Consider the following 19,679-nt stretch of genomic DNA (forward strand, 5'->3'; position numbering starts at 1 on the left):
CGATGCTGAATCGCAGCTAAGCCCTGGAGTGTGACGTTAAGTGCACACTCGGAGAAGTTTAATACTTAGGCGATGCTGGATCGCAGTTAAGCCCCCGAGTGTGACGTGAAGTGCACACTCGAAGAAAGTTAATACTTAGGCGATGCTGGATCGCAGCTAAGCCCCCGAGTGTGACGTGAAGTGCACACTCGGAGAAGGTTAGTACTTAGGCGATGCTGGATCCCAGCTAAGCCTCCGATTGTGACGTTAAGTGCACACTCGGATAAAGTTAATACTTAGGCGATGCTGGATCGCAGCTAAGCCCCCGAGTGTGACGTTAAGTGCACACTCGGAGAAAGTTAATACTTAGGCGATGCTGGATCGCAGCTAAGCCTCCGAGTGTGACGTTAAGTGCACACTCGGAGAAAGTTAATACTTAGGCGATTCCTATCGCAGCTAAGTTTTTTTTTTCTTAAGACCGGAGTCTACGACCGCGGAAGAACTTTGAACCTGCAAAAAACTCAATCTGCTTTATATTGTTTCGCCAATACTTGTTCTTTACATCGCTTCAGTCGACGGTCACGTGTAGAAGCGCTTCAGGAGATCTCCGTTCCATGCGCGCGGCTTGTCTGTCTCCCTCTCGATGTTGTAGAGTCTGTATGCTCCGTTGTTCAGCACCTTGGAGATGATGAAGGGTCCTTCCCAAGCCGGAGCCAACTTGTGAGGTCTTTGTTGATCCACTCGGAGCACCAGGTCGCCTGCTTGGAACGTCCGACTTCTGATGTGGCGTGCATGAAAACGCCGCAGATTTTGTTGATAAATGGTCGAGCGAGTTAGTGCCATCTCGCGCTCCTCCTCCAGGAGATCCACTTCGTCTTGCCTTGCTTGTTCTGCTTCGGCTTCGGAGAAGAGTTCGACTCGTGGCGCATTGTGAAGCAAGTCATTCGGAAGGACCGCTTCTGCTCCATAAACGAGGAAGAACGGCGATCGCCCTGTCGATCTGTTCGGGGTTGTGCGAAGTCCCCAAAGCACTGAAGGTAGCTCGATAACCCAAACGCCAGCGGCATGTCCTATCTCTCGCAGGAGTCGGGGCTTCAAACCTTGCAAAATAAGTCCGTTTGCCCGCTCTGCTTGTCCATTGGACCGGGGATGTGCTACGGAAGCAAAATCCACTCGGATGCCTTGTCTTGAACAGAAACCTTTGAATCTGTCCGAGTCGAATTTGTCCCGTTGTCTGTAATTATGCTGTGAGGTACACCGAATCTGAAGATGATGTCCCTGACAAACTTGACGGTCGTTGAGGCGTCGAGCTTCTTGATGGGCTTCGCTTCGATCCATTTCGTGAACTTGTCGACTGCCACCAACAGATGTGTGTATCCACCTTGCCCTGTCTTGAATGGGCCGACTATATCTAATCCCCACACTGCAAACGGCCACACAAGAGGGATCGTCTTCAACGCAGATGTCGGCTTGTGGGACTTGTTGGAGTAGAACTGACAGCCTTCACATCGGTCGATCATATCTTTAGCCATCTCGCTTGCCTGCAGCCAAAAGTGTATCTGTAACACGTACTTGAGCTTGTCGCCCTTTGGTGATATGATCACAACGCTAGCGCCGGAGCCATTCAACATCTTGGACCCATCGAAGAACATTGTTCAATGGGCCGAGTAGATGTGGGTTGGTTGCTGTTGTTCTACCCATTCTGCTATGAAGTCAGCCAGAGCTTGAGACTTAATAGCTTTCTTGGCCTCGAACTTGATATCGCAGTACAGCATCTCCATCGCCCACTTCGCCACTCGGCCTGACGCATCTCGATTGTGGAGAATTTCCGACAATGGAGCATCAGAAACGACAGACACCGAGTGGTCTTGGAAATAATGGGCCACCTTCTTCGCAGTCATGTAAATCCCGTAGATAAGTTTTTGATAGTGGGGATACCTCTGCTTGGAAGGAGTCAGGACTTCAGAGACGTAGTACACTGGCCGCTGAACTTTGTATGCTTTGCCTTCTTCTCGTTCGACTATAAGAACAGTATTGACGACTTGATTTGTAGCCGCGATATACAGAATAAGGAGTTCATTACTGAGCGGAGCAGTAAGAACCGGCTGGGTGGAAAGTAGGACTTTGAGGTCGTCGAATGCGATTTGGGCTTCATCTGTCCACTCGAAAGTATCTGATTTCTTCATGAGTCGATACAGAGGAAGTGCTTTTTCGCCGTGTCGACTGATGAACCTGCTCAAAGCCGCTAGGCAACCTGTGAGTCGTTGAACATCGTATATTCTGACCGGCCTCTCCATTCGGACGATGGTCCCGATCTTTTCGGGGTTGACGTCGATCCCTCGTTCGGAAACGAAGAAACCGAGTAACTTTCCGCTGGGAACGCCGAATGAACATTTGGCGGGGTTGAGCTTGATATCGTACCTACGAAGGTTGCCGAATGGGGTGATGAAGGCTGTTTTTAACTCATCGGTACCATACAGACGGATCTGATGATAGCCCGAGTAGGCATCGAGAAACGACAGACGCTCGCAACCCGCAGTCGAATCGACGATTTGATCTATGCGGGGGAGCGGAAAATGGTCTTTCGGGCAGACCTTATTGAGATGCTTAAAGTCGATGCACATTCGGAGCGACTTGTCCTTTTTGGGCACCATGACAACATTGGCGAGCCACTCGGAGTGGTGAACCTCGCGAATAAAGTTGGTTGCCAGCAGTTTGGCCACCTCTTCTCTGATTGCCTTCTTCTTGTGCGCGGCGGACCGGCGCAGGCGCTCCCGGACAGACCGAGCCGTGGAATCCACGTGCAGTCGGTACTCAGCCAACTCCCTGGGTACACCTGGCATGTCAGAGTGTTTCCATGCGAAGATGTCCCAGTTCTCACGGAGGAATTGGGTGAGCTCGGCTTCCTATTTAGGATCGAGGGTGGTGGAGATGTTCGTCGGGGCAGCAGTGGCGTCCGTCGGGTGGATGCTGACTTTCTTCATCTCTCCCGCCGACTGAAATGCAGATTCCGAAGCTGGCTTATTTGAGCGCATCAGGTCGGCGGGGTTGACTGTTTTCTTGTACTCGTCCAGCTCGAGGACGGCCATCTGCTGGTCGGCGATTCTTGATCCCTGCTGCAGACACTCTTCAGCCCGCTGCCGATTGCCTGTGATGGTGATCACGCCCTTCGGGCCTGGCATCTTCAGCTTTAGGTATACGTAAAATGGACGGGCCATGAAGTGCGCATACGTTGGGCGACCTAGAATTGCGTGATAAGCGCTCTGGAAGTCAACCACTTCGAACGTCAGCTTTTCCTTGCGGAAGTTCTTGTCGGAGCCGAAAACGACGTCCAACGCAATCTGGCCGAATGATTTGGCCTTCCGTCTAGGGACGACTCCGTGGAACTGCATGCTGCTCTCGCTGAGTTTGGATATCGGGATACCCATTCCCTTGAGGGTGTCGGCGTACATGATGTTCAAGACGCTGCCGCCATCCATGAGGACTTTGCGCAGTCGGACTCCTTCTACCACCGGGTCGACGACCAGGGCCTGTCTTCCCGGGGTGGGTACATGTGCCGGATGATCCGATTGGTCGAAGGTGATCGCCGTCTGAGACCATTTGAGGAACTTGGGGTTGGAAGGGGTGGCCATGTTCACCTCTCTGTTCACCAGCTTCAGTCGGCTCTTGCTCTCGACGTCAGCAAAGATCATCAGGGTTGCATGGACTTGGGGGAACGGATCCTCCTTATCCTCCTCATCCTGTTCATGATCATTCTCACTCGGTTGCCCTTCGGTGAACCCCTGGATCAGGAGGCGACACTGTCGAGTGGTATGCTTCGCATATATGGGGTTGCCTTCTTCGTCCATCTTCGTGTGAACCGGACAAGGCTGGTCCAAGATGGGATTATTGAACTGCTTCTTCTTGGGGGTAAACTGCGCCTTCCCTTTGCCCTTGAACTTGGCATTGGTTACGGCTGCAGCTTCTGCTTGCGGAGCGGTCGGAGCTTTCTGCTTCTGCTTCCGAGTGTTGCCCCCATCGCCATCAGCGACTGTTTTGTGTTTGCCGCTTCGGATGCGGTCCTCTTCTTCGCCATTCGCGTAGCGCGTTGCTATCTCCATCATCTTGCTCATGGAGATGTCGCCTATTCGACCGAACTTTAGGTACAGATCCCTGTACCGCACGCCTGCCTTGAAGGCGCAGACTGCTTGATGCTCGGTGACGTTCTCCACCGTGTGATAGAGAGTTGTCCAGCGCTGGATGAAGTCACGCAGGGGCTCATTCTGCTTCTGGACGCAGTGCTGGAGCTCCACAAGGCCAGCGGGGCGCTTGCACGTCCCTTCGAAGGTCTTGATGAACACTCGGGCCAGATCTGCCCAACTGTAGATGCTTGAGGGGGCCAACTGGTTCAGCCACGCTCGCGCCGAGCCGTCGAGCATCAGAGGGAGGTGCTTCATGGCGACATGGTCGTCCCCTCCGATCTGGACTGCCACTCGGTAGTCATCCAGTCACGTTTCTGGCTTGGACTCTCCTGTGAACTTGCTAATCCCGTCGCCAATCGGAAGTTGGGAGGGATGTCAGCCGAACGTATGGCCCTGCTTCCACTCGGACAGTCGATATCGCGACCATCGCGGTGGGCTCGACCTATGTCGACTCTGTTAGACCTTTCAACCTGAGCATTGATAGTTGTGGATGACACTAGGAGAGTTGGGACAATTTTTGTTGGTTTATTTCTCACACAATGCCATGCCAACCTGAGGGGTTGGGGATACATATTTATAGGCTGCTAGCCAGCCAAGCATATGCTAAGATGCTAGTCTAAGATGCTGCTAAGATGCTAGTCCAAGATGCTATCCTAACTGCCAGTCCTTGATGGTCAAGGATTCTATCCTAACAGCCACAAGGACCATGTGCTGCAGCCCCACAAAGGACTATGTGCTGCAGCCCCACAAAGACCATAGTACATAGACTTATCCATCATTCTCCCCCTAAGTCTTGTACGTCGTCTTGTGGGAGAGTCGAATCATCCCAATCCTGGAGCAGAGTTCGAGGAACTTGATCCTCCCAAGAGGCTTGGTGAGCAGGTCTGCGAGCTGGTCCGTGGTGTTGATGTAGCTCGCCTCGATGCTCCCTTCTTCCAAGAAGTTGCGGATGAAGTGATACCTCAATCGGATGTGCTTGCTCCGTTCGTGGAAAACGGGGTTCTTTGCCAGAGCCAGGGCGGACTTGCTGTCCACCAGGAGCTGCACCGTTCTGGTGTCTCGGACGAGGAGATCACCAAGCAGTCGAGCGAGCCAGAGCGCCTGAGTGCAGGCGGTGGAGGCCGCTATATACTCGGCCTCACAGCTGGACAGGGCCACCACCTGCTGCTTGACCGATTGCCAGCTCACGAGACACTTGCCGAGGAAGAAGAGGATCCCGCTCGTGCTCTTGCTGGTGTCGATGTCGCCGGCGTGGTCGCTGTCGCTGTACCCGACGAAGTGTGCCGCCCCTGGACACCTAGGGTAGTGGAGGCCGTGGTCGAGGGTCCCTGCCACGTAGCGGACGATCCTCTTCACTGCCTGCTGGTGCTCCGACGTCGGTCGCTCCATGAACCGACTGACATAGCCGACGGAGAATGCCAAGTCCGGCCGTGTGTGAGCAAGGTAGCGAAGGCTCCCCACAAGGCGTCGGTACTGCGTAGCGTCCACTTCCTCCGTCGTGCTGTCGCGGCTCAGTTTCAGCCTCTCCTCCATCGGAGTGAGAGCTGGGTGGCAGTCGGTGAGCCCAGCTAGCTCAACGATGCGCTTGGCGTAGGCGGACTGTCGAAGCGCGATCCCGGAGTGATCCTGGTGCACCTCGATCCCTAGATAGAAGGAGAGGAGCCCCAGATCACTCATCTGGAAGGTGGCCTTCATGTCTTCCTTGAACGCCGCCACCTCTGCATCTTTGATGCCGGTGATCACCAAGTCGTCAACATAGACGCCCACCAGCAGGGCATTTCCTCCGCTGCCCCGTCGGTAGACGGCCGCCTCATGCGGGCTTTGCTCGAAGCCCATCTTCTTTAGTGTGGAGTCCAGCTTGGCGTTCCACGCCCTAGGTGCCTGCCGTAGGCCGTAGAGGGCCTTACGCAGGCGGAGTACCTTGCCCTCCTGGCCAGGGATCGCAAATCCCGGTGGTTGATGCACATAGACTTCCTCCTTCAAGTCGCCGTTGAGGAATGCCGACTTGACATCCATGTGATGGACACGCCAGCCCTCCTGGGCAGCTAGCGCAAGGAGAAGTCGCACGGACTCCATCCGTGCTACGGGAGCGAAGGCGTCGTCGAAGTCGACTCCTTCTTGCTGCAAGAAACCTCGAGCCACCAAGCGAGCCTTGTGCTTGATGATGGCGCCGGCTCCATCCCTCTTCAGTTTGAACACCCACTTAAGGGTGATTGCGCGGTGACCACGAGGGAGGTCAGCGAGCTCCCAGGTGCGGTTCTGCTCGACCGCATCCATCTCCAACTGCATCGCGGCGCGCCATGCCGCGTCTTTCTCGGCCTCTGCAAAAGACCGAGGTTCGCCGTCCTCACACGCGAGTTGTAGCTGTGCCTCCAGGTCGCGTGGCACCAGTCCCGGCACCGGCTGGTCGCCGAGTAGATTATCCATCGTACGATACCGTAGCGGTTCGCCGCTATGATACGCGTCGATGCGCTCCTCGTCGTGAGTGAGCGGGGAAGCGAACTTCATCGGGTTGTGCTCTGCGTGAGCTGGTGCTGATGAAGACGAGCCCGGAGTGGTGATTGTCGGGGCTGGAGTATGCGGCGTCGCCGGTTGTGGTGCCGTCGGCGTAGCAGGCACCGGAGTCGATGTAGTTTTGGGGGCTGGGGTAGACGTGCTCGGCGAAGAGGAGCTGCTTGCTCCCCCAGCTTCCTTGAAGTGGACGTACTCAACAATGAAGTCGTCACACGTCGGCGTCGAGCCGTCGTCCACCGCCTTGTCCCATTTCCACCCTCGCCCTTCGTTGAACACGACGTCTCGCGCCGTGCGCACACGCTGTGTCTCTGGGTCGAGGATGCGGTAGGCCTTTGAGCCCTCCGCATAGCCGATGAAGACTCCCGGAGTACTCCTGTCGTCGAGCTTGCCGATGTGGCCGAGCTCTTTGGCGAACGCAAGGCAGCCAAAGACCCGCAAGTGAGAGACCGCCGGCTTCCGCCCATGCCAGGCCTCGTACGGCGTCCTGCCGTCGAGTGCCTTAGTAGGCGAGCGGTTGAGGATGTAGACGGCCGTTAGCACCGCCTCTCCCCAGAAAACAGCCGGCATCCCTCTCTACTTGAGGAGAGCCCGAGCCATCCCCACAACCGTCTGGTTGCGCCGCTCGACGACGCCGTTTTGCTGCGGGCTGTACGGCGCGGAGTAGTGGCGCTGGATGCCCTCATCAGCGCAGTACGACGCGAATTCAGCCGCCGTGAATTCGCCACCGTTGTCAGTGGGCAACACGCGCAGTTTGCGGCCGCTCTCCGCCTCCACAGCAACCTGCGCACGCCTGATGGCGTCCGGCGCCTCTCCCTTACTGCCGAGGACCATCACCCACATGTAGCGAGAGAGGTCGTCGACGAGCAGCAGGAAGTAGCGTCGACCTCCTGGTGTGGCTGGCGTCACCGGGCCGCACAGATCTCCGTGCACGAGCTCCAGCCTCTCCTTGGCCCGAAAACTCGCCTGCTGGGGAAAGGGGAGTCGTCTCTGCTTCGTCAGCACACAGATGTCGCAGAACTGCTCCACATGGTCGAGGCATGGCAGGCCTCGCACCATCTCCTTGGCACTTAGACGCTTCAGGGCCTCAAAATGAAGGTGCCCAAAGCGCTCATGCCATTGCCACGCCTCGTCGTCCCGACGGACAGCGAGACAGACCGGTTGTGCCACCTGCACATCAAGGACGTAGAGTCGATTTTCACCTCTGGGTACCTTGGCGAGAAGGCGACGCTGGCGATCCCAGATGCGTAGGACCCCATGCTCAATCAGCACGCGTGAGCCGTTCTCATCCAGCTGTCCCAAGCTGATGATGGAGTTCCTTAGCGCGGGGATGTAGTAGACACCGGTGAGCAGCCGGTGCTCTCCCGTCTTGGTGGTGAAGATGACGGAGCCGACGCCCTTAATTTCCACAGCTGAGGCATCCCCAAACTTGACGAAGCCTCGCGCGTCGGAGTCAAGCTCGGCGAAGAATTCCCTTCGACCGGTCATGTGGTGGGTGGCGCCGGTATCGAGGCACCACCCCGCAGTCTTGTCCTTCCCGGAGCCATCGCCGAGAAGAGCGTGTGCTTTTGGCTCGTCGAGGTGGAGGGGAGCCTTTGCGACTGGTGTCGCTGAAGGTAGCTCGATGCTTGCATGCGCCATGAACAGAGCCGTCTCCTCCTCCGCCGCCTGTGCGACGTGAGCCTGGCCTTGTCGTGGTTGGCGACACTCATTGGCCCAATGGCCAAGCCGGCCACAGTTGTGGCAGCTGTTGTCCTGTGCCGGCTTGGGCTTGCCAGCGACGCCGTCCTTGGCGCCTCCGCGGGCGTCACCTTCGGCACGTCCTTGTGCCTTGCCGCCCCTTCGCGCCTTGCGCTGCTTGCCGCGCTTGCGGCCGCCCGTCGTGGAAGAAGGCTCCCCCTTCTTCTTGTCACCAAGGCTGGCATCCCACTGCTCCCGAGTTAGGAGCAGCTTCCCGCCGGTGGTGATGGGCCCCGAGGGAGGCTGTGGCTCGTCGGTGTCGACGACCTTGAGGCGACCTATCGCCTCCTCGATCGTCATCGTGGAGAGGTCCAGCAAAGACTCGATCGAGCGAGCCATCTGCTTGTACTTCTCGGGAATGCACCGGAAAAGCTTCTCGACAGCTCTCTCCTCGGTGTAGGTGGCATCGCCGAACTTCACCATCTTCTGCAGTAGAGTGTTGAGACGGAGAGCAAAGTCATCAACGTCCTCACCTGGCTTGAAAGCCAGGCTCTCCCACTCCTTACGAAGTGCCTGCAGTGTGGACTTGCGAGCACGGTCGCTGCCGATGCGTGCCGCGGCGATGGCGTCCCAAGCCTCCTTGGCAGTCCGCTTGTTGGAAAGCGAGAACTGCATCTCGGGCGGGACTGCGGCGATGAGGGCGTCCAGCGCCCGTCGATCTTCTTGGTGGTCGACGTTGCTGTCCTGGACTGCCTCCCACAGCTGCCGCACCTGGAGCCTGATCTTCATGATCGCGGCCCACTCGACGTAGTTGGTTTTAGTGAGGGTAGGCCACCCAACACTGGGACCAACATCCCTGACCACAGTCCGGACCTCGTAGAGGCCGCGGTCCTGGTCGTTGCAGCCGCCGTCGCCGTGCGCACCTGCACCTGGAGCGCGGGCGTGCTCGGCTGCCCACTGCGCTGTCCGCTCTTGCGCCACTTTGGCACGGTCTGCGTCGGCACCGTCGTCCGCAGGCGCGGAGCCGTTGGAGCTGCCGGAGCCGACGCGGAGTGCCTTGGCACCCGCTGTAGCCTCACGTGCTGCCTCCGCTGCTGTTGCTGCTTCTACCTCCGCCCTGGCTGCTTCTACCTCCGCTCTGGCTGCTGCCAGCTCCGCTGCAGCCAGCCTTGACACCCTTGCTGCCGCAGCAGCTGCTGCTACAGCTGCTCGCTCACGCTCCTCTGCCACGGCGCGCTCGGCCTCCTGCCGGCGCCGTATGCTCGAGGTAGCCGTGTGCTGAGAGCGACTTGCAGACATGGCTCGCTGCAGGGGGGCTGTTGCGTGAAGAGGAGGCTGTTGCTGACGAGCTGCTGCTCAACAGTCCGGAGGGAGGGAGGTAACTAGGGGCAGTCGGAGCAGCAGCTGCTACCGGCTTAGGCTGCTCAGCTCCCGGTGAGAGAGGTGAGCAGGAAATGCTCAGGGTGCAAGATAACGAGGCTCTGATACCACTTGTTAGACCTTTCAACCTGAGCATTGATAGTTGTGGATGACACTAGGAGAGTTGGGACAATTTTCGTTGGTTTATTTCTCACACAATGCCATGCCAACCTGAGGGGTTGGGGATACATATTTATAGGCTGCTAGCCAGCCAAGCATATGCTAAGATGCTAGTCCAAGATGCTATCCTAACTGCCAGTCCTTGATGGTCAAGGATTCTATCCTAACAGCCACAAGGACCATGTGCTGCAGCCCCACAAAGGACTATGTGCTGCAGCCCCACAAAGACCATAGTACATAGACTTATCCATCAGACTCTTCGCTGAGCGATACGTCCTCTTGCGTCGGGTCTTGGGTCGTAAGTGTTGCCGACTGAACGCCGATCATCATGATGTCGAGACCCATAGGGCCCACCCCGCGGAGGGGTGCGTGAGCGGCGACGATCTTCGTGAATCATGGAACGGCTGCCTCCCCTGTGGCGCTGATGGGAACCAGGGCTGTGAACCGACCGATGCGTATTCGTGTGGACGGAACTATTATAGATCCGGTTGTGCGACTGGGAGACTGCCGAATTCTGCTGCTGCGCCGTGTGCAACAGGGCTCGGATCTGCTCGATCCCTCTACCAGCCTCTGAATCAGTCGGCTGGAGGGAATCGGCTATTTTGGCAGCTGCAGCCAAGTTGAGGAGGGGTGTGCGGAACAGCTCCACGTTGCTCCGCCGCGTGTGCCGACTAGCGGAACGGCGAGGTGGACGACGTGCGCCGGACGCTTCGTCGATCTCGTGCTCGTTCCGGCCAGCCTGACGGGGATCTTCATGGGAGTTGGCCATGTGTACTTCAGCTGCGGGCCCGCGACCCTCATACTCGGAAGGAAACTCAGTCGGAACCGAGTCCGAGCGCTGGGACGGCGGGGCTACCACAACGGACTCAAGAACCGCCACTTGCGAAGACGCGTTCTGGCGCCTGGGTGTTGCACCCAACGCTGGAGCCGCGGACGGCGGGACCGCTTGCTGCGGCGCGTGGCGGCGGTGCAGGTCGACACCGGAGTCGACTGTTGGAGAAGAAGGATGCCGCGAGCGCCGGCACGGAAGTGCGTAGCCCCGCGACGGGGAAGCGCCTCGACGTCGAGGGCGCATCCCGAAGCCACGCCGAATCGTCGACGAAGAAGGAGAGAGCGCCGAAGAGGATCTGGTGACCCATGCTCGAATCTCCACCGGACGACATGACGAAAGGAAGTAGTCGCAAACTCGCCGGAAGTCGCTTAGACGCCTGCCCCACGGTGGGCGCCAACTGTCGTGGGTATAAGCCTGACAGTAGATGTGTAGGGTACGAATGAGATGGGCAGAGTCCTAGCTACGGCGAGGTTGTATGAGTTCAGGCCCCTCTGCGGTGGAGGTAACAGCCTTACGTCTCAGTGCTCTCGGAGCTTGTTGTCGAGTGTAATATTGAATACAATGATTTGCTAACCCCCCTACCAGTGGGGGAGGGCGGCTTATATAGAGTGCGCTGCCCTCCACAACGGTTCCGGTACAGAGGTGGAGTAGTGGGGATTGAATGCGTACGTTACAGGTAACGTATGCTCTAAATGCTAATAAATACACCCGGAAACGTACGGCCGTTTCCCTCCAGAGAGGTTACGATGTACCGAGTGTAGCCAGTCGGTTAGCTTGGTATCCTCCGAATGCTAGTCTCCGACTGGATGATTGAGGACCTGTTACCGACTGGATGATGGGGACTCCTTAATTCAATCGGGACTGACTAAGGGCCCTGTCCTTTGTGAGGGGTAGTCCTTGGGTAGGACCTGCATGGGTCCTTGGGTAAGGAGAACAACGGTCGTCGTGGTCGTCGTGGTACTCGGGTCTTGTCGACGGTAGTCGTTCGCTCGGTGTCGTGGTTCATTGTCTTCACATCGGTAGTCGATCGCGCTCCGGGGTCGTCAAGGACGACGTGGTACTCGGCGATCTTGTCGGTTCCAGGAAGGAGGGGATGGTGCACGCGATCTTCGGCGACGGCAACCAGCGTCAGCAGCAACAGCGGAATAGCAACACCAACATGCTATGGCAACTAGCACGCAACAGGCTTCCTAGCACGAGCATCTACAACACATACATCTAGCAGCAAGCAGCTACAGGCATCGACAGCAGCAGGCAAAACGGCAAGCAGGCAAGGCAAGCAGCCTAGCAGCAGCTAACACAGCATCCTAGCAGCAGCTACAGGCAGAAGGAGCAGCTACAACACAGGCACGCAGCGGCACACACCAGCAACTCGCTCGGCAGCTACAACAACAGCACTACGCAACAACAGCAGCTGCTCGACAGCAACAACAAAACGACACGGCAGGCAAGCAACAAGAGCAGCAGCACGCGGCATGGCTAGCGCAGCAGCAGCAACTGCACCTGGTCGGCACTGGAACTGGACGACGGCGAGCAATGAGGAGGAGGTCGGGGGCGAGGGCTAGGGCGGCGCGCACGGGGCCTAGGGGGTAGCGAGGCGAGCTGGCGCCATGGCGAGGTTGGGCACGCGGGCATGGAGGCCTGCATGGCTCCGACGAGCCCACGGCGGCGCGGCAAGGACGTGAGGTCGCTGCGGCGGCCGGCATGGCGTCCGATGGAGCGAGGACGCAGGGCGCGGGGCGGGGAGAGCAGCTCGGCGAGCTCCTGCTGGCACGCGGGGCTGACGGCGACCGGGTGCAGGGCAAGGGACGGCACACGGAAAGGTGAGGTCGGCGGCGCGACCAGCTGCTGCCGCCCGGGACAAGGGAGGTCGAGCCTGCTGCTGGCGGCGGGGCTGGGAGTTGCGCGAGCGAGGGCGAGGGGGAGCTGGATCGAGAGGGGAACGGGAGGAGAAGGGGATCGAGGGAAGCTACGCGCTAGGGCTGGGGGGAGCCTGCTGGGCCCTGGGCCGGCTGGGCAGCTCCTCCTCTCCCTTCTTTGCTATTTTTTTTATAAAACAGCAAACCCACTCACACAAAAAGGATTTAACAAAAGAAAAAAAGAAAAAAATAAAAAAATAAAGAAAATATCTTTTTTTAACTACTTAAAAACATACCCCAACTATAAGAAATAGCTTGGGCATTTTTTTAAGAATAAAAATAAACCTTTCTTTTGAAGAATAAAATAAATCCTTTTTTTTAGAAATAGAAAGAGACTCTAATTTTAAAATAAAACAAAAGAAAAAAAATAAAGGAAACCCAAGGGGTTGCCCCCACATTTAATAGAAAGAAATTTTGAAGAGGAGGAACATATTGTTTTGAACCAAAAAAATGAACTTTTAAATCTGCCTCAACTAAATGGAGAGAAAGGAGTTTGAAAACATGGTGCAACAGAAGGGGTAAGAGCTTGATTTTGTTGCACCCAATCACGTTGCAAGGCCCTAAGGCACATACACACATGCGCTCACACTCAAACAACGAGGTGCAACTGGCCACACAAGACAAGCACACAGATGACATGATGCCATGCATGATGCGATGATGCAAACTAAATGAAGAGGCCACAAAATAAAATAACCACACGACGGAAACAAAAATAAAGGAGAATCTTCTGGGGCGTCGGTCTCGGGCTGTCACATCTATGGCGTACCAGTCCCAGCCGGCCGGCCAGAGCGAGCAGTGACTCAATGCATGGAGATGTACCTCCACTGCGTGTTCCACGACGCTGGCTTTCGACGGTGGAGTTAGGGTACAATTCCTCCTTCCACTCATCGATTAACCGCACTCCCTTCAAAGCTTCTAAAGTGTCGAGCCACATAGACAAGGTCGCTCCCGTCCATGACGCCGAGCATTGGGACTGGAGCACACACACCACATGCCTACAGACGGAACTCCTCTGCGCAATGCCGCTTCAAGAAGAAGGTGGATTGCCACCGCACCGACCGCAACTTCGAAGTGGGCGACTCGGTGTTGCTCAAGCTCCAACTGTATGCACAGTCCTTCGTCGCAAACCGCCCCTGCACCAAGCTCATTTCAAGTTCTACGCCCGTTCACGATTGAAAGACAAGATTGGCTCCCTCGCCTACAAGTTGACATTGCCGCCGGACAGCTGCATCCACACCTGTCTTCCATGTTTCGCAGCTCAAGCCGTTCATGCGAAACTACACCCCTGTCTTGCTGAGCTGTTGTGGCCGTCGGACCTGTTGGCCAAAGACATCGAGCCTGAAGAAATTCTGGAGCGGCGGATGGTCAAACACGACAACAAGGAACCGGTGCAACATCACGTCCGCTCGTTGTCTTTTCCACCCACTGCCACAACTTGGGAAGACTATGAGACGCTGTGGCGGTGCTTTCTTGTGACATCAATCTGGCAAGCAGCAGCACAGCGTCAGCGTCAGGAGACGTTCATTTTGAAGAAGGGAGCGTTGCACCCGCATCCCCTGACGATGCGGTGGACTAAGGTGGACCAAGAGGGCCCTGATGCCAAGTCAGCAAGGGCCCACGGCCAGGCGCGTGTGCGTAATTAAAGTGGCTCCTGCATGAGTGAGAGGCATGTATGTGGTGTGAACTAAACTGAACCTCTCCTGCTCCTCCTCTGGATCCCATCTTCTTCCTGTGCAAGGAAACTATCTCACCTACTCATTCTCCTTCATCTCATCCCCTCTCCCTGGTGCATATCTTGAGCAATCGGGTCATCACAGATCTTTATTTGTTTGTTGGCTATTTTTGCTGCTTTGCACATGACCATATCAGTTTCTTCTATTCCAATTTAGGACCGTGTGCCGTGTCCTGGCTTCAAAGTCATTTCACCTGTTCCGATCAGAGTAGGCAGTTACATAATAATCTAGTTTGTGGTAAACTTTCCCCATTTATGTGTGTCTGCAATAGCTGCTACAATGTATATTTAGTATCCCATCCTAGTTCACTTGCTTCTGGAATAGCAATTTCTTTAATATAAACTAATCATCACAATGTTTAAGAGTTGTGACTAGTTTATGAGTCGGTACTTAACTTTCAACGGAAAACCTAAACTGGTCGTGACTGTTGATTTTAGACTAGTCATTACTAGTCGTGCTGCTAGTCCTTGAGTCGCTACTCCGGCTACTGTGTTGACCTTTTTGACTCTTAATGATTACTGAGTTGTGGACTCACTTGCATCTCTTGCGTATGAACAAATAGAATCTTGATGAAGTTTATGATTACAAGTTTTCGTTTTCACACGCACCTTGTTTGGCAATTGTGAATTGAATTTGTTGAATTCAGTTAAATTCAAATAACATTTATTTTGGACATGAAACTAGTTAAAATTGGATTTCATCTCTAATACTTGCGTTTGGCTGTGGTTTGGATTTCTAAAATGAAATGAAATCCAAAAATTGTTTTCATGTTATCTACTCCCTCCATCCCAAAATAACTGTCTTAAGCTTAGTACAATTTTGTATTAGAGCTAGTACAAAGTTAAGACAGTTATTTTGGGACGGAGGGAGTAGAATGGTAAACAAGGAATCTCATGATGACTTTGACACACAAGTTGCAGTTATTGGGATCCATCAATAATTAGCATGTAAATATGAAAAATCTAGCATGGGTGACATTTTGACAAACAAACTCTGCAATTCATGACAAAGCCATTGATAATCATTGTAGACCATGTGGTGGCTTGCCCCGCGTCTCTTTGAATGCTCCCTCTAACTTCCCGAGCCACTTAGCTTTGCCTGTAGCCAGATGCCTAGCCGCCGCATGTTGTCGGTGAGGGAGCAATTCTTGATCCCTGCCAAGAGGTAGTAGTTCTTTCACCACCCCAAGGATGTGTTGTTGAACCACGCTCATCCATTGCGCCATCAATTTCTACTTTCCCTTCGGCCATGCCGTCTCTCCTTTTTCTGCAAAAAGCTGTCCCCAGACGCCCACCCTCCTCCTCACTTCTCATACCGCACTATGCATGTGTATCAGTGTATACCATCCTTTCTGAAAATGTTGATGTGGCATGCTTAAAAGTACTCATTGCAGAGTTATGGTATGGGTCAATGTGACAGGCAGCACACCTTTTCTACTACTATTTGTTGAGGCAGCCAAATACATGCTCCTCTGTCGAATGCTATATTTTTATTCATCAACTATTTGTTGAGGCAGCCAAATACACGCTCCTCTGTCGAATGCTATATTTTTATTCATCACATGATATGAGTTTTGCTTGGAGCGTGGGTTCTCTTATAACAGCTAAATCGGTCAAAGTATGCAAGCACTTGATGGGGTACTCAGTAGTTGGTACTACAACTAAACAGTAGTCGGTACTACAACTAAACAACAACAAGACATATCCCAAATTCAGAGAATCGGTAGAAGTAGCAAATGAATTTCATGTCTCCATATCCTAGTGTCAATACTAGTAACCAATCTTGTGTAGATGGAACTATAGAAATCACAACCAGTGGTGGAGCCAGGCCGGCATCAAGATCCGGGGTCGTTGACTACTGTAGTTATATTATAGCCTAAGTGCTACTACCCAAGGATTTCAGTGTCACCACCTGGGCTGTGGCTCGGCGTGCCTGTCCTGTCTCTGCCCCTGATCACAAGCACATGATGGAAGGCTAATTCGCAAGTCAACCAACCAGCGTTGATGGTGATGTCGAGCTTCATTGAAGTTGTCGAGGAGCACCATAGCAGATGATGCTTGCAAGGATAGGAGATGTCATCGTACAGCGGGAAATCTCATCGGCGCAACCAAAAAGGTCAGGGTGGTGCGAGCACTATCACGTGATTGGCTGTTTGCAAGGAGAATTTGGGGTGGAATCCCAAATTCATTCGGACGAGCTTCGAATCCCGACCCCGATTGATCGATCTAGATCAGGGTTCGAGATTGCTCAGGTTGGTCGGTCAAAATCCACACCCTGAGTTGTTGACCCGTGAACAGAAAAATGCAATTGTTCTCCCGCGGTGCTAGAACCATCTGTGTGAGAACAATGACGCTGGCCAAGACCCTTTTGGCTGGCCAGTCATTGTCATGCAACAACAGCTCCTCCTGCTACATGCACGGAGGACAGGATCCTCTCCATCTATCTATCAGTAGTATGAGCAGGAGGAGACCACATGAGAGAGTAATGTTGGGAAGTAGCGGGTTCTTCCGTCAGAGGGGAGCTACGAGGTGTCTGCCTGGACTAGTAGGGAGGGCATGTTGGCTGCAGCTTACGGTAGAAGCAGGCTATGGGTAAGTGATGTGGAACAATATATGAGGAAAATGAAAATAGAATCACATGTCAAATCTGTTGGGCTACTTCTAGATACTTCTATTGTAGTCTAGCATTTCTTTTCTTTTCTCAACTCTAATTACTGTTTTCAGTCTTCTAGCTATGAGTAGTATGAGTAGAATGGTGAATCAGAAGTAATGTTTTCTATATTGTTCTGGCCATAAGTACAAGTGAGATGTGAAGGCTTCCCAAAGGCATATAAATAAAGGTCCTCACCTCTAGTTTGTAACCAGATTATTTACCCACTACCTATGATAGAATCTCTTGTTCTTATCTAAGATCTTGTGCTCTAGGAGTTTTCAATTGAACTACCTTATCTCCGCCTCTAGAGCAATATCTAGCACAACATGTTGAAGTTGATCCTTCAACATATGTTGTACACATATTAGCAGCAAGCTGGAGCTGCTCCTCCACAACTTTGTGCTGCTTCAGGTGGTACCAAAGCCCAGTTGGTCCATACTAGTTCTTGCTGATCTCCTTGAGAGCGAGCTGCAGCAAGCAAAGAAGCAATTGGAGAAGAGGATGGATGCTGCAGAACAACAGATCAAAGTGCTGTGTGAAGATTTTAATCGGAGATTTGATCAGCTGGTTGAGATGATAAGAAAGGGTGTTCACCCTGCTGCAAATGAAGAAGATTCATCTAAAGATTCAACGACAAAGAAGGGGAGGTAATCTTGGAGCAAGACCACCAGAACAACGTGCAGCTCAAAGACCAATTATGTTGAAGCTTTCGAAGGTGAAGAATATGATGATACCCTTGAAGAACCTGATCTCTATGCATATTGGAGAGTACCCAACCCTACATATACAAGGGGTACATACATGGTGAAAGCTGAGATCCCAACTTTTCATGGAAATGTTGATATTGAAGGGTGCCTTGATTGGTTATATAAAGTGGGGACTTTCTTTGAGATCATGAAGGTTCTGGAAGATTGTATTGGCAAGGAGGAGCTGGTACATGGTGGCACCTGTTCAAGAAGAACGTAGACTGAGAGGAGAACCTCGTGTGAGAACTTGGCGACAAATGAAAAGTCTTCTAAAGGGAGATCTTTACCTTCTGATTATGATCAGATCTTGTTTATCCAATTTCAAAATTGTGCTCAAGGAAGTAGGACTGTTTCAGATTACACGGAGGATTTTCCAAGGCTATAAATGAGGTGCAATCTTGCCGAAACTGAAGATCAACAAGTTGCAAGGTACAACGATGCTATTCAAGATCGATTGATGATGCAACAAATCTGGTCCATTGATCAAGCACAAGCTCTAGCCTTAAAGGCCTAAAGTTTTGTGAGGATGAAAAAGACAACTAAGGCTCCATATCCTCATACCGAAGGCTCAGCTAGGAGTAACACTAATAGAACGGAAGAAAAGACCGCTCGCTAAAGGCAAAACGACCCATCCCGAAGCAAACTAGAGGCAAGAGTAAGGCAAATGAAGGTCCAAAGTGCTATAAATGTGGTGAAGAGGGACACATATCCAGCAATATTCCACTAAGAAAATTTGTTAACACAACTATCTATGACGGTGTAAGACGGTGAGGGAGAATACAAATCTGAAGATGTAAAGGGACAAGAGCTGTGTCAAGAAGAAGGTGAAGAGGTGGTATTTGATTCAGCGTCTCCTATGTTCCACACCACAACCTGATGACACAAAAACAAAACAAAATATTTGAGAGCAAATGCATTGTGAATGGCAAGGTATGCAAATTAGTGATTGATAGTTGCAGCTACGAGAATCTTATCTCCTAGAGTTTGCTGAACCATTTAGAGCTTAAAACTCATGATCATCCAAATCCCTACACTATTGGGTGGATCAAGAAAGGATTGAATATGAGGATCACCAAACAATGCAAGCTACCACTTCCTTTGGGTAAGCATTATCGCTCAAATGTCTTGTGTGATGTGGTTGCCATGGATGCCCACCATGTTCTTCTTGGGAGACTTCAGCAATTTGATGTGGATACTACACATAAAGGAAAGGATAATTCTTACTCTTAAATTTGGAACAAGAGGAAGATTATTATTCTACCAAACAAAACCGAAGGTAATATCTCTAAGGAGGGGAAAAGTACGTTAACTATCTCCTGCAACTCTCATGAGTTTATGGAAGACTTGAAGGAGGCAGATTTCTGTGCTACACTTATTGTAAAAGGAGAAGAGCACCCGACTGTTGAAATTCCAGCAAAGGTACGTGGCTTATTAGCAAAATTTCGTAACATACTTGGAGAGCCACAAGGCCTGCAACCGATATGAGAAATTCAACATAGAATCGACTTAATTCCGGGAGCAAGCCTTTCTAATCTTCCACACTATCAAATGATCCCAAAAGAGCATGATATATTGAAGGAAAAAGTGGAGGAATTGCTAGGGCCACATTCGAGAAAGTATTAGCCCATGTGTTGTACTAGCCCTGCTCACGCCAAAGAAAGATGGATCCTGGCGCATGTGTATGGATACTAGAGCCATTAACAAGATCACCGTAAGGTATAGGTTCCCCTGGATGATATGTTGGATCAACTTAGTGGAGCATGAGTATGATGGATAAGTCTATGTACTATGGTCTTTGTGGGGCTGCAGCACATAGTCCTTTGTGGGGCTGCAGCACATGGTCCTTGTGGCTGTTAGGATAGAATCCTTGACCATCAAGGACTGGCAGTTAGGATAGCATCTTG

The 19,679-nt window shown here is 52.9% G+C and overlaps 1 protein-coding gene across 1 annotated transcript in view; it reads left to right on the forward strand.

Annotated features, from left to right (window-relative positions):
• LOC123401642 overlaps window positions 1–19,679 on the forward strand; it is a 43,960-nt gene that overhangs the window by 13,664 nt on the left and 10,617 nt on the right. The gene's annotated exons all lie outside the window — the stretch shown is intronic.

This window comes from Hordeum vulgare, chromosome 6H (assembly GCF_904849725.1).
Source record: "Hordeum vulgare subsp. vulgare chromosome 6H, MorexV3_pseudomolecules_assembly, whole genome shotgun sequence".
Classification (NCBI taxonomy): domain Eukaryota; kingdom Viridiplantae; phylum Streptophyta; class Magnoliopsida; order Poales; family Poaceae; genus Hordeum; species Hordeum vulgare.